This window comes from Triticum urartu, chromosome 3, assembly GCF_003073215.2.
Source record: "Triticum urartu cultivar G1812 chromosome 3, Tu2.1, whole genome shotgun sequence".
Taxonomy (NCBI): domain Eukaryota; kingdom Viridiplantae; phylum Streptophyta; class Magnoliopsida; order Poales; family Poaceae; genus Triticum; species Triticum urartu.
This window is the reverse complement of record NC_053024.1, coordinates 334,956,816-334,979,439: the sequence shown is the minus strand read 5'-3', so window position 1 is coordinate 334,979,439 and position 22,624 is coordinate 334,956,816. Positions and strand designations below refer to the sequence as shown.

Here is a 22,624-nt window from a genome sequence, read left to right as displayed (position 1 = left end):
TGGCTCAAATGGGGCCCAGCGCGGCCCATCTTCATCAACACAAGACTCAAGACCCTCGCGAGGGGCCAAGCCTCGCGGGGCGGACGACACGGCGCATCTTTAGGCGCAGCCTCATTAGGCTGGCTCGCGAGGAGGCGGAGAGATCAAGGCAGGGTACCTCGCGAGGTGCCCATGACGCAAGCCATGACGACTCAGGGCGCCAGGAGGGCGCCAGCGTGCACAGCGTCCTTCTTTCCTCTTTGGTGCAAAGGGGGCAAGCGCAGCCGCGGAGTATCGAGGCATCAGGCAAAGGTTGCCATTTCAGTGCAACGAGACCAAGACCAGGAGGACTACGAGACGGAGGTCACCATGGAGCCCAGCATGGCGTCACCACAGAGCCTTTGGCAGGCGGAGACCAACTTTTGTCAGGGTAGTTGATACTTGCTGTCCCCCTTCAAATTAGCACACCATTGTTGGCTCCCTTCCCGCTCAATATTTGGGAAGAGGACCAGGGCCTCTATAAATAGGACTAGCCACCCCCGGGGTTCCAGGGGTCGACAAGTGAGAGAAAATCAGAGTGAGTGAGAGAGAGAGGGGGGTGACTGAACTCCTCCTAGCAGTTCATCACCCCAACTAAGAACAGACCCTCGCGAGGCTGTTCTTCCTTGTATTGTTCATCATCACTAGCCCCAGGAGGCAATCCACCAACCACACACTGGAGTAGGGTATTACACCACAACGGTGGCCCGAACCAGTATAAATCTTGTGTCTCTTGTGCAGTTCTTTCAGTAGTCTAGATCCTTGCGAGACGGAGAGGTCGAAGGCGTGATCTCCGCGCGCACCTCAGTGTTCGAACCTTAAGGGTCTGCCGGAACCCGTGATCTGACAACATGTTCCTATGACTATGAGATTATGCAACTCCCGTTTGCCGGAGGAACACTTTGTGTGCTACCAAACGTCACAACGTAACTGGGTGATTATAAAGGAGCTCTACAGGTGTCTCCAAAGGTACATGTTGGGTTGGCGTATTTCAAGATTAGGATTTGTCACTCCGTTTGTCGGAGAGGTATCTCTGGGCCCTCTCGGTAATGCACATCACATAAGCCTTGCAAGCATTGCAGCTAATGAGTTAGTTGCGAGATGATGTATTATGAAACGAGTAAAGAGACTTGCCAGTAACGAGATTGAACTAGGTATTGAGATACCGACGATTGAATCTCGGGCAAGTAACATACCGATGACAAAGGGAACAACGTATATTGTTATGCGGTCTGACCAATAAAGATCTTCGTAGAATATGTGGGAGCCAATATGAGCATCCAGGTTCCGCTATTGGTTATTGACCGGAGACATGTCTCAGTCATGTCTACATTGTTGTCGAACCCGTAGGGTCCGCACGCTTAAGGTTTCGATGACAGTTATATTATGAGTTTATGAGTTTTGATGTACCGAAGGAGTTCGGAGTCCCGGATGAGATCGGGGACATGACAAGGAGTCTCGAAATGGTCGAGACATAAAGATCGATATATTGGACGACTATATTCGGACATCGGAAAGGTTTCGAGTGGTTCGGGTATTTTCGGAGGTACCGGGGAGTTACGGGAATACGAGGAAGAAGCAATGGGCCTTAATGGGCCTTAGTGGGAAGGACCAGGAGGTGACGCGCGCCCCTCCCAAGCCCAGTCTGAATTGGACAAGGGGTTTGGGGCGCGGCCCCTCTCTCCCTTCCTTCCCCTCTTCCCCCCTTTCCCCCCTTCTCCTAGTTGGACTAGGAAAGGTGGAAACCTACTCCAACTAGGAGTAGGAATCCTACTCCTCCTTGGCGCGCCCACAAGGGCCGGCCGGCCTCCCCCTTGCTCCTTTATATACGGGGGCAGGGGCACCCCATAGACACACAAGTTGATCCACGTGATCATATTCTTAGCCGTGTTAGGTGCCCCCTTCCACCATAATCCTCGATAATATTGTAGCGGTGCTTAGGCGAAGCCCTACGACGGTAGTACATCAAGATCGTCACCACGCCGTCGTGCTGACGGAACTCTTCCCCGACACTTTGCTGGATCGGAGTCCGGGGATCGTCATCGAGCTGAACGTGTGCTAGAACTCGGAGGTGACGTAGTTTCGGTGCTTGACCGGTCACGCCGTGAAGACGTACGACTACATCAACCGCGTTGTCATAACACTTCCGCTTCCAGTCTACGAGGGTACGTAGACAACACTCTCCCCTCTCGTTGCTATGCATCACCATGATCTTGCGTGTGCGTAGGAAATTTTTGAAATTACTACGTTCCCCAACAGTGGTATCAGAGCCTAGATTTTATGTGTTGATGTTATATGCACGAGTAGAACACAAGTGAGTTGTGGGCGATATAAGTCATACTGCTTACCAGCATGTCATACTTTGGTTCGGCGGTATTGTTGGATGAAGCGGCCCAGACCGACATTACGCGTACGCTTACGCGAGACTGGTTCTACCGACGTGCTTTGCACACAGGTGGCTGGCGGGTATCAGTTTCTCCAACTTTAGTTGAACCGAGTGTGGTTACGCCCGGTCCTTGCGAAGGTTAAAACAGCACTAACTTGACAAACTATCGTTGTGGTTTTTGATGCGTAGGTAAGAACGGTTCTTGCTAAGCCCATAGCAGCCACATAAAACTTGCAACAACAAAGTAGAGGGCGTCTAACTTGTTTTTGCAGGGCATGTTGTGATGTGATATGGTCAAGACGTGACGTGATATGGTCAAGACGTGATGAGATATAAGTTGTTGTATGAGATGATCATGTTTTGTTGAAGTTATCGGCAACTGGCAAAATCCTTATGGTTGTCTCTCTATTGCATAAGATGCAAGCGTCCAATAATTGCTTTACTTTATCGCTATGCGATAGCAATAGTTGCAAGAGCAATTGTTGGCGAGACGACCACATGACGACACATTGATATAGATCAAGATGATGGAGATCATGGTGTCATGCCGGTGACGATAGAGATCATGACAGTACTTTGGAGATGGAAATCAAAGGCGCAAGATGATGATGGCCATATCATGTCACATATTTTGATTGCATATGATGTTTATCTTTTATACATCTTATTTTGCTTAGTTTGACGGTAGCATTTTAAGATTATCTCTCACTAATTATCAAGAAGTGTTCTCCCTGAGTATGCACCGTTGTGAAAGTTCTTCGTGCTGAGACACCACGTGATGATCGGGTGTGATAGGCTCTACGTTCAAATACAACGGGTGCAAAACAGTTGCACACGCGGAATACTCAGGTTATACTTGACGAGCCAAGCATATACAGATATGGCCTCGAAACACGGAGACCGAAAGTTCAAGCGTGAATCATATAGTAGATATGATCAACATAGTGATGTTCACCAATGAAACTGCTCCATCTCACGTGATGATCGGACATGGTTTAGTTGATTTGGATCACGTGATCACTTAGAGGATTAGAGGGATGTCTATCTAAGTGGGGGTTCTTAAGTAATATGATTAATTGAACTTAAATTTATCATGAACTTAGTCCTGGTAGTATTTTGCAAATTATGTTGTAGATCAATAGCTCGCATTGTTGCTTCCCTGTGTTTATTTTGATATGTTCCTAGAGAAAATTGTGTTGAAAGATGTTAGTAGCAACGATGCGGATTGGATCCGTGATCTGAGGTTTATCCTCATTGCTGCACAGAAGAATTATGTCCTTGATGCACCGCTAGGTGACAGACCTATTGCAGGAGCAGATGCAGACGTTATGAACGTTTGGCTAGCTCAATATGATGACTAATTGATAGTTTAGTGCACCATGCTTAATGGCTTAGAATCGGGACTTCAAAGACGTTTTGAACGTCATGGACCATATGAGATGTTCCAGGAGTTGAAGTTAATATTTCAAGCAAATACCCGAGTTGAGAGATATAAAGTATCCAATAAGTTCTATAGCTAAAAGATGGAGGAGAATCGCTCAACTAGTGAGCATGTGCTCAGATTGTCTGGGTACTACAATCGCTTGAATCAAGTGGGAGTTAATCTTCCAGATAAGATAGTGATTGACAGAATTCTCTAGTCACCATCACCAAGTTAGTAGAACTTTGTGATGAACTATAATATGCAAGGGATAACGGAAACAACTCCTAAGCTCTTTGTGATGCTGAAATCAACGAAGGTAGAAATCAAGAAAAACATCAAGTGTTGATGGTTGACAAGACCACTAGTTTCAAGAAAAGGGCAAAGGGAAGAAGGGGAACTTCAAGAAGAACGGCAAGGAAGTTGCTGCTCAAGTGAAGAAGCCCAAGTCTGGTCCTAAGCCTGAGACTAAGTGCTTCTACTGCAAAGGGACTGGTCACTGGAAGCGGAACTACCCCAAGTGATTGGCGGATAAGAAGGATGGCAAAGTGAACATAAGTATATTTGATATACATGTTATTGATGTGTACTTTACTAGTGTTTACAGCAACCCCTCGGTATTTGATACTAGTTCAGTTGCTAAGAGTAGTAACTCGAAACGGGAGTTGCAGAATAAACAGAGACTAGTTAAGGGTGAAGTGACGATGTGTGTTGGAAGTGGTTCCAAGATTGATATGATCATCATCGCACACTCCCTATAATTTCGGGATTAGTGTTGAACCTAAATAAGTGTTATTTGGTGTTTGCGTTGAGCATGAATATGATTTTATCATGTTTATTGTAATACGGTTATTCATTTAAGTAAGAGAATAAATTGTTGTTCTGTTTACATGAATAAAACCTTATATGGTTACACACCCAATGAAAATAGTTCGTTGGATCTCGATCGTAGTGATACACATAATCATAATATTGAAAGCAAAAGATGCAAAGTTAATAATGATAGTGCAACTTATTTGTGGCACTGCCGTTTAGGTCATATTGGTGTAAAGCGCATGAAGAAACTCCATGCTGATGGGCTTTTGGAATCACTTGATTATGAATCAGTTGATGCTTGCGAACCATACCTCATGGGCAAGATGACTAAGACTCTGTTCTTCGGAACAATGGAGCGAGCAACAGATTTGTTGGAAATCATACATACTGATGTATGTGGTCCGATGAATATTGAGGCTCGCGACAGGTATCATTATTTTCTGATCTTCACAGATGATTTGAGCAGATATGAGTATATCTACTTGATGAAACATAAGTCTGAAACATTTGAAAAGTTCAAAGAATTTCAGAGTGAAGTGAAAAATCATCGTAACAAGAAAATAAAGTTTCTACGATCTGATCGTAGAGAAGAGTATTTGAGTTACGAGTTTGGCCTTCAGTTAAAAACAATGTGAAATAGTTTCACTACTCACGCCACCTGGAACACCACAGCATAATGGTGTGTCTGAATGTCATAACCGTACTTTATTGGATATAGTGCAATCTATGATGTTTCTTACCGATTTACCACTATCATTTTGGGGTTATGCATTAGAGACAGCTGCATTCACGTTAAATAGGGCACCATCTAAATCCGTTGAGACGACACTATATGAACTGTGGTTTAACAAGAAACCAAAGTTGTCGTTTCTTAAAGTTTTGGGTTCTGATGCTTATGTGAAAAAGTTTCATCCTGATAAGCTCAAACCCAAATCGGAGAAATGTGTCTACATAGGATACCCAAAGGAGACAATTGGGTACACCTTCTATCACAGATCCGAAGGCAAGATATTTGTTGCTTAGAATGGATCCTTTCTAGAGAAGGAGTTTCTCTCGAAAGAAGTGAGTGGGAGGAAAGTAGAACTTGATGAGGTAACTGTACCTGCTCCCTTATTGGAAAGTAGTTCATCACAGAAATCTGTTCCTGTGACTACTAGACCGATTAGTGAGGAAGCTAATGATGATGATCATGTAACTTCAAATCAAGTTACTACCGAACCTTGTAGGTAAAACCAGAGTGAGATCCGCACCAGAGTGGTACGGTAATCCAGTTCTGGAGGTCATGTTGCTTGACCATGACGAGCCTATGAACTATGAGGAAGCGATGATGAGCCCAGATTCCACGAAATGGCTTGAGGCCATGAAATCTGAGATGAGATCCATGTATGAGAACAAAGTATGGACTTTGATTGACTTGCCCAATGATCGGCGAGCCATTGAGATTAAATGGATCTTCAAGAGGAAGACGGACGCTGATAGTAGTGTTACTATCTACAAAGCTAGAATTGTCGCAAAAAGGTTTTCGACAAGTTCAAGGTGTTGACTACGATGAGAGTTTCTCACTCGTATCTATGCTTAAGTCTGTCCGAATCATGTTAGCAATTGCCGCATTTTATGAAATCCAGCAAATGGATAAACAAAACTGCATCCCTTAATGGATTTATTAAAGAAGAGTTGTATATGATACAACCAGAAGGTTTTGTCAATCCTAAAGGTGCTAACAAAATGTGCAAGCTCCAGCGATCCATCTATGGACTGGTGCAAGCATCTCGGGGTTGGAATATGCGCTTTGATGAGATGATCAAAGCATATAGTTTTATACAGACTTGCGGTGAAGCCTGTATTTACAAGAAAGTGAGTGGGAGCACTACAACATTTCTGATAAGTATATGTGAATGACATATTGTTGATCGGAAATAATGTAGAATTATTCTGCAAAGCATAAAGGAGTGTTTTGAAAGAAGTTTTTCAAAGAAAGACCTCGGTGAAGCTGCTTACATATTAAGCATCAAGATCTATAGAGATAGATCAAGACGCTTGATAAGTTTTGTTTTCAATGAGTACATACCTTGACAATATTTTGAAGTAGTTCAAAAATTGGAACGGTCAAAGAAAGAGTTCTTGGCTGTGATACAAGGTGTGAAATTGAGTAAGACTCAAAGCCCGACCACGGCAGAAGATAGAAAGAGAATGAAAGTCATTCCCTATGCCTCAGCCATAGGTTCTATAAAGTATGCCATGCTGTGTACCAGATCTATTGTATACCCTACACTGTGTTAAGCAAGGGAGTACAGTAGTGATCTAAGAGTAGATCACTGGACAACGGTCAAAATTATCCTTAGTGGAATAAAAAAATATTTCTCAATTATGGAGGTGACAAAAAGGTTCGTCGTAAAAAGTTACGTCGATGCAAGTTTTGACACAGATCTGGATGACTCTAAGTCTCGATCTAGATACATATTGAAAGTGGGAGCAATTAGCTAGAGTAGCTCCGTGCAGAGCATTGTAGACATAGAATTCGCAAAATACTTACGGATCTGTATGTGACAGACCCGTTGACTAAAATTATCTCACAAGCAAAACATGATCACACCTTAGTACTCTTTGGGTGTTAATCACATAAACGATGTGAACTAGATTACTGACTCTAGTAAACCCTTTGGGTATAGGTCACATGACAATGTGAACTATGGGTGTTAATCACATGGTGATGTGAACTATTAGTGTTGAATCACATGGCGATGTGAACTAGATTATTGACTCTAGTGCAAGTGGGAGACTGAAGGAAATATGCCCTAGAGGCAATAATAAAGTTATTATTTATTTCCTTATATCATGATAAATGTTTATTATTCGTGCTAGAATTGTATTAACCGGAAACATAATACATGTGTGAATACATAGACAAACAAAGTGTCACTAGTATGCCTCTACTTGACTAGCTCGTTAATCAAAGATGGTTATGTTTCCTAACCATGAACAAAAGAGTTGTTATTTGATTAACGGGATCACATCATTAGAAGAATGATGTGATTGACATGACCCATTCCATTAGCTTAGCACTCGTTTAGTATGTTGCTATTGCTTTCTTCATGACTTATACATGTTCCTATGACTATGAGATTATGCAACTCCCGTTTGCCGGAGGAACACTTTGTGTGCTACCAAACGTCACAACGTAACTGGGTGATTATAAAGGAGCTCTACAGGTGACTCCAAAGGTACATGTTGGGTTGGCATATTTCGACATTAGGATTTGTCACTCCGTTTGTCGGAGAGGTATCTCTGGGCCCTCTCGGTAATGCACATCACATAAGCCTTGCAAGCATTGCAACTAATGAGTTAGTTGCGAGATGATGTATTACGAAACGAGTAAAGAGACTTGCCGGTAACGAGATTGAACTAGGTATTGAGATACCGACGATCGAATCTCAGGCAAGTAACATACCGATGACAAAGGGAACAACGTATGTTGTTATGCGGTCTGACCGATAAAGATCTTCGTAGAATATGTGGGAGCCAATATGAGCATCCAGGTTCCGCTATTGGTTATTGACCGGAGACATGTCTCGGTCATGTCTACATTGTTCTCGAACCCGTAGGGTCCGCACGCTTAAGGTTTCGATGGTAGTTATATTATGAGTTTATGAGTTTTGATGTACCGAAGGAATTCGGAGTCCCGGATGAGATCGGGGACATGACGAGGAGTCTCGAAATGGTCGAGATGTAAAGATCTATATATTGGACGACTATATTCGGACATCGGAAAGGTTCCGAATGGTTCGGGTATTTTCAGAGGTACCGGGGAGTTACGGGAATACGAGGAAGAAGCAATGGGCCTTAATGGGCCTTAGTGGGAAGGACCAGGAGGTGACGCGCGCCCCTCCCAAGCCCAGTCCGAATTGGACAAGGGGTTTGGGGCGCGGCCCCTCTCTCCCTTCCTTCCCCTCTTCCCCCCTTTCCCCCCTTCTCCTAGTTGGACTAGGAAAGGTGGAAACCTACTCCAACTAGGAGTAGGAATCCTACTCCTCCTTGGCGCGCCCACAAGGGCCGGCCGGCCTCCCCCTTGCTCCTTTATATACGGGGGAAGGGGGCACCCCATAGACACACAAGTTGATCCACGTGATCATATTCTTAGCCGTGTGCGGTGCCCCCTTCCACCATAATCCTCAATAATATTGTAGCGGTGCTTAGGCGAAGCCCTGCGACGGTAGTACATCAAGATCGTCACCACGCCGTTGTGCTGACGGAACTCTTCCCCAACACTTTGCTGGATCGGAGTCCGGGGATCGTCATCGAGCTGAACGTGTGCTAGAACTCGGAGGTGTCGTAGTTTCGGTGCTTGATCGGTCGGGCCGTGAAGACGTACGACTACATCAACCGCGTTGTCATAACGCTTCCGCTTCCGGTCTACGAGGGTACGTAGACAACACTCTCCCCTCTCATTGCTACGCATCACCATGATCTTGCGTGTGCGTAGGAAATTTTTGAAATTACTACGTTCCCCAACAATCACAACATACATACTATCAAAATATCGAACACATATCAAGTTCACATGATTACTTGCAACATGATTTCTCCCGTGACCTCAGGAACAAAAGTAACTACTCACAAATGATAATCATGCTCAAGATCAGAGTGGTATTAAATAGCATAATGGATCTGAACATATGATCTTCCACCAAATAAACCTTATAGTAATCAACAGTACTACTAGTCACCCACAAGCACCAATATATAGTCCCGGTAACAAGATTGAACACAAGACATCAACTAGGTTTTGAGATGAGATGGTCCTGTTGAAGATGTTGATGGAGATTGCCCTCCCCAAGATGAGAGAGTTGTTGGTAATGATGATGACGATGATTTCCCCCTCCGGGAGGGAAGTTCCCCAGCGGAATCGCTCCTTCGGAGGGCAAAAGTGCTCCTGCCCAAGTTCCACCTCGAGATGACGACGCTCCATCCCGAAAGTCCTCCACATATTTTTTCTAGGTCAAAATGACTTATATACCAGAAGATGGGCACCGGAGGTGGGCCCGCGTGAGCACAACCCACCAGGGCACGCCTGGGCTCCCTGGCGCGCCCAGGTGGGTTGTGCCCACCTGGTGGGCCCCCTCTGGTACTTATTGGATCCAATATTCCTCATATATTCCATAAAAAATCTCTGTAAAGTTTCAGCTTGTTTGGAGTTGTGCAGAATAGGTAGCCTAACGTAGCTTTTTCAGGTCCAGATTTCCAACTGCCAGAATTCTCCCTCTTTGTGTGTGCCTTGCATATTATGAGAGAAAAAGCATTAGAATTACTCCAAAAAGCATTGTTATGCATAAAAACATCATAAATAACAGTAGGAAAACATGATGCAAAATGGACATATCAGGGACTAGCATATACACTATATGTACGCGTCCGTGAACAAGTACAACTCACTCAGTGTCGGGACTTTTCGGTTTTCGAGGAACGTGCCACATCAAAGTTGTGAAATTGGCTATTCAAACATCACACAACACCTCTTTGGGCCACATGCATGCGGGTGGTGGTTATCCTAGCTAGGACACTCACGTGTGACGCTTCCATCTGTGGGCCCACGAGGCCATCATCGATGCATGCATCACTTTGACCTACATCGAGAGAGGTTAATTAATTTCACCATCGAGGAGGATTCTTTTTGGGTTGTATTACGGTAGGAGCATATAGTATGCGTTGAAGAGGGGGAAGGGGACCATCATATGTAGTACGCTTCATGAACCTCGCTTTGTGTGGGGACTTTATGGTTTTTGAGGCATGTGGCACATCAAAGTTGTGCATTTTGGGTATTCAACATATGTTTGGCCCACATGCAAAGCAATGGTGGTTGTCCTCTCGCACCCACTTAAGCAGTTATCAGCGATATCAATGCTTTCCATCTGTGGGCCCGCTTGGTCCATCACTACTTTTTGCTTGACAATGAGTGAGGTTAATTTGACTTAGGAGGGGGTTATTTTTTGTTTGTAATACAGTATATATATAGTTCATGCTCTGGGATGACATGATACAGTTTGAGCACACACACATGCATCGCATGAATCCCTCCCATCGAGTCGAAGTGGCTAGTACAATGACACGTCATGAATCGATCTTGCTCTATGTGGGGACTATACGATTTTCGACGCACGCGCCACATCAATGTTGTGAAATGGTATTCAAACATGCATGCACGCATCACCTCCATACATATGCACGTAGTGGTTGTCTTCGAACGGCACACTCCCTCGCGTGGTTATTGGCGACAAGCCTATATATTCCTGGGCCCGCATGGACATCCATGATCACCTTGACCGACAACAAGATAGGTTACCTGAAGGAAATATGCCCTAGAGGCAATAATAAAGTTGTTATTTTATATTTCCTTATATCATGATAAATGTTTATTATTCATGCTAGAATTGTATTAACCGGAAACTTGATACATGTGTGGATACATAGACAAAACACCGTGTCCCTAGTATGCCTCTACTTGACTAGCTCGTTAATCAAAGATGGTTAAATTTCCTAACCATAGACATGTGTTGTCATTTGATGAACGGGATCACATCATTTGAGAATGATGTGATGGACAAGACCCATCCGTTAGCTTAGCATAATGATCGTTTAGTTTTATTGCTATTGCTTTCTTCATGACTTATACATGTTCCTCTGACTATGAGATTATGCAACTCCCGGATACCGGAGGAATACCTTGTGTGCTATCAAACATCACAACGTAACTGGTGATTATAAAGATGCTCTACAGGTATCTCCAATGGTGTTTGTTGGGTTGGCATAGATTGAGATTAGGATTTGTCACTCCGAGTATCGAAGAGGTATCTCTGGGCCCTCTCGGTAATGCACACCATAATAAGCCTTGCAAGCAATGTGACTAATGAGTTAGTTGCGGGATGATGCATTACGGAACGAGTAAAGAGACTTGCCAGTAATGAGATTGAACTAGGTATGAGGATACCAACGATCGAATCTCGGGCAAGTAACATACCGATGACAAAGGGAATAACGTGTGTTGTTATAACGGTTCGACCTATAAATATCTTTGTAGAATATGTAGGAGCCAATATGGGCATCCAGGTTCCGCTATTGGTTATTGACCAGAGAGGTGTCTCGGTCATGTCTACATAGTTCTCGAACCCGTAGGGTCCGCACGCTTAACGTTCGTTGACAATATAGTAATATATGAGTTATGTATGGTGGTGACCAAATGTTGTTCGGAGTCCCGGATGAGATCACGGACATAACAAGGAGCTCCGGAATGGTCCGGAGGTACAGATTCATATATTGGATGATATGGTTAGGCCAAGGGGTCAGGCCCACGGGGCTATAAGTCGATGCAAAATAAAGTTTTGCAGAGGTCAGAGGCCAGACGCGGGAGACCCTGGGGCCAGACGCCAATGATTGTGGCATTTGGTCCTGGAGTCCGAGTGGGACTCTTGCCTTTCAGGAAAAACCGACTTTGAGGAGGATTTTGCTCCAAGTTTCGACCCCAGGGCTCAACATATATATAAACTAGCTAAGTGTCCGTGCGTTGCCACGGACTAACAAAATATATATACAAAGAAATTTCATGTGATATGGAGTCAAAGGCTATTCGCATGGGATGATATCTCATGGTTTTGATCTGATAGGTAAACGCATCTCCTCATCTTCTTTCTACCCCACTTCCTCGTCCCAGCCACCACGCGACACTCGACTTCCTTCCTCCCACCAGGCTCTTATCTCATTTCCCCCCGCCTCCAACTTGCACGACACTATTGAGTTTCTTATTCAACTATGATAATCTTCTCCGGTCGTACATCCCCTTAGAATATTAATGGCTTATACATGTTCTGAATAACGATAATGAAAATGGACTCCCTCCGATCCATATTACTTATCGCTCAAACGGGTGTATTACTTGTCACTCTAACGGATGTATTTTAGCACTGTAATACATTTAGATATGTCTATTTGAGCGACAAGTAATATTGATCATAGGGAGTACTAAGTTTGTGACAAGAGATGAAAATTCGGGGCAATATCTCATCCTCTATGCAATCAATCTTCAAGATAATCTCTTTATAGCTTCTGTCAAGATTGGGACACACATTCCGCACAATAAACATGCAATATGACGGAACTTAATTAATTGTTGATGTACATCTACATTAAAGATAAGTTTGCTCCAAATAGAATTTTCTATATGGGAGGATAATTCATATTATAAGAAAAATAAAGATTTGGGTTCATCCCAAGTTATCGCATGTTGGGAAGCTTTTTTAACAACTCAACATCTAAAATAAAATGACATCTTAAACACACACATCACTTTTCAATATGAAGCTAAATGGCAATTTTGATAAAATAATGTTTGTTGTGCAGATCTTTCTACCATTGACTCTACAAAAAAACCTACTTCATATAACACTTGCAAAATGCAACGACATCATAAGTATATATACTTCCGATGAGAACAGAAATTTTAGCATAGTAGGTGATTGTTTGTGATTAGAGTACTATACTCCCGTTGCTGGAAAGAAAAATGTATAATAACGGACCAATGAAAGCACTGTTTGTGAGAAGAAAACATATAGCACCCCGCAAAAATAGAATCTCTATTTGTGATTTTGTACAGTACAGTATTTTGTTTCAGGATAATTACAAAATCACAACGATAATGGATGATTCAGAATACAGTCCGATGGTAATGGTATGAAAAGTTTGTCCAATAGTCTGCATTCTATCAATATAAGCTAGTAATTAGTAGTATGATATAAGTTTGAACTGGATCACTCAAAAAATATGGTTAATTATCAGAAAACGATGTTGTATGTGCATGCCAGCTACAAAGGTAAGCAACTAATGCATGTCATATAATCTAATCTATAGTTTTTTAGTCAGAAATTGGGATGGGGATAAGGTTGCGAGCCCTCACATGCATTGTCATCTGCACAACCTTGTTTGCTAGCATCCATAGCTCCTGCTCACCCCTTCGACTGCAGCATCCCGGAGAGCACACCGACCGGATGCTGGTGCCTTGCGGGAGGACGTGAGCGACGTGGTGACACACACACATCAGCAAGCAAGCACAAACAAACATGGTTTTCATAGTTGAGCAGGAGCTCAGAGAAACATGGATCGATTGCGTTGCCTTGTGATTGTAGATCAGATCATGTTGAAGAAGCTGCCCTTGCTACCGCTCAACCATGTCCCTGCCCCCATCTCGGGATCCAGCCACCTACCTCTTTGCCCATGGTGAAAATTCGGCCGTCGCCAGCCTCACTATAGTCGGATGCTCTATGCAGGCCACGACCTTCTCGGCTGCGGAGAAGAGGAGCAGGGAGAGGTCGACGTCGAGGGGGGACGTCGAGTGTCCGTCTGGTTTTTCCGAGGCGCACCCAGGCCGCATCGTTCCTCACACGCCAGGCTGCGACGCCCACGGGCTAGTCCTGGCCGCCGTGAGGTCGAGGAAGAAATTGATAAGGTCATGATCAGGATGAGACCAAAGGAGATTGTAGACAGTTTTGTGGTCTGGCAATGTGTGGGCTTAGGCAAGGAAAATTAAGATTTTTGTAAGCAAAGTTTAGAAAAGGAATGGGAAGGACCTTCCATGGTGGTGGGTGTACCAAAGGAAACCAACCACGTAGGATGGGGCTACCAACGTCATCTGATTGATGCGAAACGAACCAAACCAAACAACAGCGGACTCTCACATTAGGAGTAGAGATAATCGATGGATATTTGTTGTGTACGGAACGAGCGAAATATTCGATATGATTAGATTGTTGTTGTTGTTTATGGAAGCTTTTTGTGACGAAAATAATCGACATGATTTGATTGTTGTCGTATATGGAAGGGAAGGACGGAATGATTGGTGTGTTATATGGAAAAAGGTGTGATCGATGGAAGAATGGAAGGGTTGGTTTGGTTTTTCTGGGCAGGGAATTAAAACCGGTCTTGGTTTTCGTAGGGAGGAAGAAAATCAGTGGGAGGGAGATCGCGTGGTGGGGGCATGTATCGATCGGTGAAAAGATGGAAGCGAACGAAACGAACGAACAACCTACGGAGTGAGACATTAGGAAAAAAATTCTAATTAAATCATACCGAACGAATGACTTGGTTTCAAAATTGATTGAGTGGAAAAAAATTCTAATTAAATGGACCTAATTAATTACATACATAATTAACCGTCTAGTTAATTAATTACATTAATGGTTTTATTTCCAAACTGATTCAGCACTCGATTTCCAAAATATTTTCGCATGAATGGCTGCTACGAATGACGGCGACTACCAAGTATTGTAGGACACATTTCCTTAACGAAATTTTGACATTTAAATGGACACTTAATTTGAGAATGTAGTCTGTGTGTCTCTGTATTAATGACAAGAAATATAATATGACTGTCCACGAACACATGTACGTGGTGGTATGACGAAATGCCTTCCACCATGGCCATCCTTGATGTCGTGATGCACGCCTTGGCATTCTCGAGTATCAGCCACGACATCCTCCATGGTGTAGCGCACGACGTCCTCCATAGAGTGCGCGGATGCGTACGCCCACAAGTAAAATATATGTTCTTTTGTTGTTTAGGAAACTTATGATAGTCAATTAATAGTGGAGATAATAATAATAACATAGTACGCATGATTAATGATTTGTTATTGAGAATTATCTTATTTCGTTTTGGAAGGTTATCAAGAAAAATATTACGTCTATATTTTAGGAAGGTAATCTCAAATATATGGTGTAAGTTCGGAATTCTTAATTACCTATTTATTTACGTGATTGGAATGAATCAGAACCTACCAAAGTAAGCACAAAACAAGATATCTCGTTCAATAAGATTTGGGTTTCCAATGGAAAGGAGAAAAACCAGTTGGTGGGGGTGGTGGGAGGTGACGAATAAAAACCGGACGAAAATAAATCATACCAGGCTACCAACTCCTCCATTAAGAGTAGAGATTAAGCAAAACCGGAACCGGTAGTTCAGTGCTCGAAAAAACAAATTACTATTTCCTGATCAACTTCGACTTCAGGAGTATCTACCAGGGTTTACATTTTAATACATCCTTTCTTAAATGTCAGTCTTTGCATAAAACCCTCACGTTCTCAAAACACTATCATGCAGAAATCACATTCTTTATGAGAAACACACCTTAGAATAGAAACTCTGAATCATAATAGAAATTGTAGGTTTCCTTGATGGGAAACATACTAATGGTTAGATACGCATCATCATCACAGTTTAAGCCTCTACCGCTACCCATCACTACTCATCTTGTGCAACCTCTCGTCTTTCTTATTTCACTCCCTTTTCTGGAGTTTGTCTTCACCAGCGGTAGCAACAAAAGCAAGTTTAGCTCAATGCTGTCAGCAACCTAAAAAATGTTTCATCTCTGATGGCATTTCCAGATGGCTTGGCAAGTTCTCATGCTCTTTCTAATCCTTGTATATATAAAAGAACCAACTTTCTAAGACAAGAATCAGGCTACTCATGTATGTACCTTTTAGTCTCTTCCTCAAATTTTCTTCTAGATGGTGCAAATGGAGATTCCAGATAAGAAGGCATGTCAGAACACAGTTCCACATTTATTCGTGAAAAGAAACATAAATTTAGAACAAGTGGAGTACCTTTCGATTCCTCGTGTACATCAATGGATGTCGTCCATTTTACCGTTAAATTACTCTTTTCCTTCTCTCCCTCCACCCATTACCTTTGCCTCTCCGCCTCCCAAACCCAAGTTCACCACATTTTTCAATGGTGCTTCTAGCTCGCAATCACACCTTCCATTTCCATCTAGACTTTAACCATGCATTGATTTACATCTCACACAGTTTATCTTTTCTCTCTCTCTCTCTCTCTCTCTCTCTCTCTCTCTCTCTCTCTCTCTCTCTCTCAGGCTCTCTCACTGCAATGCAACATTCTCTCTCTCCCTCCCTCCATCCCCTCTTCCAAATAAACCGCGGCATTTAAGAAGTAAACATTATGTGTGAGATGTAAATAGTTGTGCCAGAAGGACAATAAAGTTTAATACGGTTGTATTGGTCAAAAGTAACACCCAAATTAAAGAAAATCACTTCTTAGTATACATAACCTTGCTATTAAGATATATTTTTTACTTTATTGTGCAACACATTGTATTTTTGGAGCATGTGTTTTTTTACCCTCAACCTGAAATATATAACCTCTAGTTTTCTATATAACTGAGTTATTTGTATGTCCAAATATGATCTTAGAATTAGTATGGTCCCAGTTTAGCTCTTACTGTACCTAAAATAAGCAAGCATTCAGCCATTACATCACAGTAGCGTGCGCAACCAAGGTGTGGCTAATTTGTTTGTTCAAAAGTTTAGGCATATCATTTCATCAATCAAAGTAGACTATCACGTAAATCACCAATGATCATGTCATTGTGCAGGGTGGTCATAGGAAGTCATTTACTAATGAGATGACAGTACCGACGGTTTGATCTCTTTGGGATAGCATGCAACATCTCCAACGGAAAACAATAATACTACTAAACATGAAAGAATAGGAAGGATCCCATCCTTTGGTCTAATTTTTACGCTCACCCTGAACATATGCTACTACATCCATTTTTAATTTTCTATATAATTGAGAGCTATTTGTACGCCAAAATCTGATCTGAGAATTAGTATGGTTCAGTTGTAGCTCTTACCTATAAACCTAAATTAGGCAATCATTCAGGCATGACACACCGCGAACAAAAAAATCTTGCCCCGGCTCGATGGCTGGCGTCACAAGAGTGATAGCTCGATGGACGGCACAAGAAAGGAAGGGGAGCAGCAAAGAAAACCGGGAGGATAACCGAAATGGTGGCGAAGAAGATGACAGAGACTCAGAGAAGCAGATACAATGAAGCGGTGTGGCCGAGCAGGGTCGAGATCATACCTCTGTATCACCAAAGTGAGGAGTCGTCAACACATACAACCTGAACTATTTTCTAGGGAGAAGAAAAAAGGAACAAAAAATATGCTTTTTGCACTAACTACTAACCAATACAACTCTCCATAGAAAAATACATAACAGGCAGGTCAAATAGTGGTGAAAATATAGGGCAATGTACCTGCATAAGTTGCTGGGTAGTGTAGTAGTTTGTTCTCTCCTTCAACAATTCTCGAGCGGCTCGACGATGACTCCATTTTCTTCAACAGCAGCGACGCAGGCCTAGCGTAGCAAGACTTCTGTGGTAAAATAAACAAATATATATTATACAGAAAATATTATGATGAAGGAACAAAATCTTAATATGTCATTTACTTTGATAGAAAGCCTTGAGAAAATCAGTAGAGTAGAGTCTAAAAAGGTTTGCTAGAAGTAATCTTGCATGCACTTTAGTTTTCCTTCTTAAATCAAGAAATTCTTATGCAGTTCTAAACTTTGTTCATTTGCTGCATGCATCGGTGATATGTTGAGACCAGAACAAATATATACCAGTTAATACTATTACACACATTACATGAGTTATGTTACACAACATGTGTTTTCGTCTGAAATCAAGCAAAAAATTGAAACGTCTCAACTGGAATAATTTCTGAATCATTAGATGTGTTGTCATGCGGTGCTCCTGCCGGCCTTCATGACAGGGTCGGTGAACCGGAGTTGCACTTACACCATCCAAATACACACCTCCAGCATATTAAAGCATGCAATATCTAGACCCATATGTTCAAAATCTATGTTCTAACAAAACCAAGCCTGAAGCCATTAACATTAAGAATAGTCCTGGGTACTCCTGTGTACCACTTGCACACAAAGCAAGGGAGTCACTGAGAAGAAGAAACATGATTTCATTCAACTGAGTAGGTGCAGGTGAATATGATCGAGTAGAAGAAGAATTAAGAACCCATACTTTTTCCATGAGGTATAAGGGGAATAATAATAGATTCGCTTAGGAGAAACAAATGTCGTTCAAGGGAGTATATGAGATATGTGATTGGGTGGAATAGTCGGGAGCTCATATTTGTTTTTGAAGGCCTGTAGGAAATAGTAAACGCACTAGTCCAAACTCCAGAAGTAAAGTGGGTGGCGCCATGCATGGTGCATATCATGATGCCACTAATTAAAAGGGACATCACCAAAAAATGAAGAATGGAAACATTCAGAAACAACATTACCGGCAAGCTTGCATTGAAAGAGGACAAAGTCTTGTAAGACCTTGTAGCTGTGCTATTCTGTTTTGATGAAGTTTCATTCATTCATAACATTCAGAAACAACAATTATACGCTGGTACAAAATGAAAACCAAGCATTAGGGACAACTAATCCTGGACCAGAGATAAGTGGACACACACATGCGCGCGCGCGCGCACACACACACACATGGTAGACTAATTTCAATTCCTGCTCCGGTACTTACATAAGAAGTATTTTGGTCCCCCATTCTACATTCTCAACTTAATGCTTCACTAAAAAAGTTAGGAACTTGAAGCGATCCTTGTATATATAAACACAATCTATGATATTCTTACATACAACTTTATTTTGCTTCACAATAAATTTTTAAAGCAGATAAAAGAAACATGTACAAGGACTGCCATATGGGGTAACTGATGGTCATATTTTTCCTGAAAGGCGCCTGATGGTTATATGAAACATCTAAAACTTTAGGAACCAGATATGATCTAAGGAAGTGACACACACTGCATGTACCTAATAACAAAAGCTATAGGAAAGATAACCTTTATTGATTGAAATATTGCCAGATCCACTCCTTTCTATGAATAGCAAGTTAGCAACAAGCACTGGCGCCAGCACATCCCCTTTGTCATAGATCAATAGACAGCAAAAATGGAGCAACATTAATGTGGGCTAACTCCTATGATAGTTTGCATATTAAGAAACTGAGATTACATATGAATAGATAATGAGATTCCTTTGCACCATCGTGTTCTTACTATGAAATGTGGTAGCAACAATTAGAAAGATTCTAATACGTTAGTTTTAGCACAATGGAAAATTCAGTGCATGTACCTGTAATCATCACCGGCTATGATGGTCAGTTCATCTTCATTGAGTACTGATCAAGCGGCACCATGTTGAGCAAAATCAACAAGTTTTTGTCCTTATCTGCTGCAATTTTTTAGCTAGTAAACCTCGCATTTGAACAGATTTCAGCATTCCAAAAATTAAAATTAACAGATCTCAGCAATCTTGTTGAGCAAGAGGCCTTGTCCACCTGCTCCGCCTCTGAGCCGTTGACGAGAACAACCTCCCTCTTGAATTAATTGCTGATCTCCTCCACCTCTCGCATATGCCACTCCACCACCTTCGTCGCCACCCCCTTCTTATTCACCTGCTTCATCTCAACCGATGGCGACGGGCCCAGGGGGCAACCTCCAGGTCCAGGTCCAGTTGCACCACCCTGTCGCTGCCCAGGCTACTGCTGGTTGGCATGTCGATGTAGATACACTACATTGATTAGTACATATGTCACATTAATCAATGAATGTTGATCTATTTGTAAATCATATATATGCACTCGCAAAACGACAGTTCAGTAGAAAGGCTTATAAGATCATGATCGACAGTTGTTCTTGAACACATGAATTACTTCTTAAGTAAAACAAACAGTCATCCATAAGTCTGCATTTAGAATTCAACCATGAACAATAAACTTGTATACTTGTGTGTACTGTACCATAGAAAAGAACTACTGTACTGTAGAAAGCGGGAAATGGATACATGTAGAACAGATAACGTGTTGAAAGCGGGAAATGCTACTGCTTGTAGCAAAATCAATGACACTACCGACGGATGACAGGTTAACATAGAAAGCACATGTGCACACTGCCCTTGCCTCCGGCACAGGGCACCGGCCATCTTCTTCAGCTTGTCAACACTCATATTACAATAGTCATCCAATTTCCTATATGAACAAACAAATTATTTTTGCCTCCATAACGAAACTTTCTGAAACATCTAATGTTTCTCTTCCTCTTAATCATCAGTTCTATAAAACGCTCATCCATCAATCTACAGAAAACAGGGGGAAAGGACAATTGCATGATCAGATCTGTAATGAAACTTGTTGACCTGCTCCTAATGTTTCTTTTCCTCTTAATCTTCAGTTCTATACAAAGTGCATCCATCAATACACACAAAACAGGAAGAAAAAAAAAGGACAATTGCATGATCAGATAAGAACGCAGTTACATGTGACGTGCATAAATCGATTGTTCTAGTGGGCTGAAAACAATAACAGATAAAGTACAGGTCGACCAAAATGTGAAATCTATCAAAAGAGCAAATGAGATTATATAGTACACTAAAACACTACGTACCAACTGAAATTTATCAGTGTTCATGCACATAGAGCAAATTGTTGCCCACTATAGAGAATGAAAACAAAGATGTACACTAAGGCATTAAAGAGTTAAACAGAAATAATATACTATCAAAATGATCCTGCAAAGTCAGTATACAAAATTTAGAATTAATCACATAGATACTGTATTAGTATTGATACTAAATTGCATTACAACTAACTCGTCGAGTACAGGAACAGGAAATAATGTCCTACTGATAGGTTCTGTGATTGACCCAATGACTAATTGTGGTTCTAGTCCAGAGGTAGATCATGGCACATCCCATCAGCAGTTGGGAGATGAACTGCATGGAGGCCATGGAGAATGGATCAAATCTATGGGCGTGGACATGGAGATTTGGAGATGGTGGTTCGTGTAAGAAAACAGGAATATACCTCAAGGCGTGGACGGCTGGACGCCGAAGACCTTGGCGACGCCCTTGGCCGTCCTGCTCAGCCCCTCTGAAATTCCTAGGTACCTCCGAACGCCCGCTTTCCTGTCCAAGCGGCAGCGCGTAACCTGCTTCTCGGCCATGGCCTTCGCTCCTCCGCCGCTTTCCGTTTCCCCCTTGCGGGCCTCCCCATCGGAGCCCCCGACCACCATCGCCACCATTCAGAGAGAGACATGAGATAAAAGACGGAGCAGCAACGGCAGCCCTCGATGGGAAAGGAGGAAAGCGGAGGCGGGGATTGACGTACATGGGCCTCAAAGTACCTCTGTTCGTCCTCCAAATAGGGAAGGCAGAGACGGTCTCCTCCAATCACGGCAACGCGACCACGCCCTTGGAGATATGCGGCGGCGCTGACGTGACGTTCGCGGCGGCGATCCAGAACCGTGGCGGCAATCCTCTAACGTGGAGGCGAGATCCGGCGTGGCAGCGGTGGCGTTCTCGTGCGTCTGCGTCAGTTCCGAGATCGCACGACGGCGGCGCTGTGACCTCGAGATCGCTCGACGGCGGCGCTGTGTCCTCAATGGGATCGATAGGAGTGGTTTTTGCGAGGCGTTTTTTTGGGCTGCCATCTGCGTGCGTGGGGTGGGGGAGGGGACGAAAAAAAATCTATGAAAAAAACCAGCGAAGGTGGCACGAAAAAAACCATAATATGTGGGACAAAAATTGACCGACGGAGACTACCAACTGCTTCATTAGGAGTAGAAATTATTAGAGATTAGAGATTATTTGTTTTCTGAAAATCTATTATTTGTTTCTTAAAGCAAATTGCATTAATAAGAGAGATTTCTTAGATTTGACTAAGGTAGGAAAGAATCTATTATTTGTTTGCTAAAGCAAATTGCATTAATGGGAGAGATCCGTTGATTTGGCTAAGGTAGGAAAGAATCTATTATTTGTTTACTAAAGCAAATTGCATTAATAAAAGAGATCCGTTGATTTGGCTAAGGTAGGAAAGAATCTATTATTTGTTTCCTAAAGAAAATTGCATTAATGAGAGAGATTTGTTGATTTGGCTAAGGTAGGCGGTTTTTGCGGTTCGTGGCGGCTTAGTGTGAGGGGGGACGAGGTACAAAAAAAACCATGGGAGGTTGGAGTTGTCCCTGGTTAACCTACGAAATTTCGTAGATTTTTTTAGGACGAAAAAAACCGTGGGAGGTGGGACTAAAAAAAACCTGGAAGCGAGACTACCAAC

General features: G+C 42.6%; 1 long non-coding RNA gene across 8 annotated transcripts; it reads right to left on the bottom strand.

Moving 5' to 3' along the window:
• Positions 1-14,921: 14,921 nt before the first annotated feature.
• Positions 14,922-22,004, bottom strand: LOC125543946. 8 transcript variants are annotated; one of them, XR_007299152.1, is made up of 5 exons: positions 21,377-22,004; positions 19,648-20,085; positions 17,741-19,436; positions 16,157-17,567; positions 14,922-16,030 (listed from the first exon to the last, which is right to left on the bottom strand). It is a non-coding gene; the product is annotated as an uncharacterized LOC125543946 (long non-coding RNA). The 8 variants fall into 8 exon arrangements; XR_007299153.1 differs by having other exon boundaries at positions 14,922-16,180; positions 16,284-17,567; XR_007299147.1 differs by having other exon boundaries at positions 14,923-16,183; positions 16,284-17,567.
• Between the last annotated feature and the right edge of the window lie 620 nt (positions 22,005-22,624).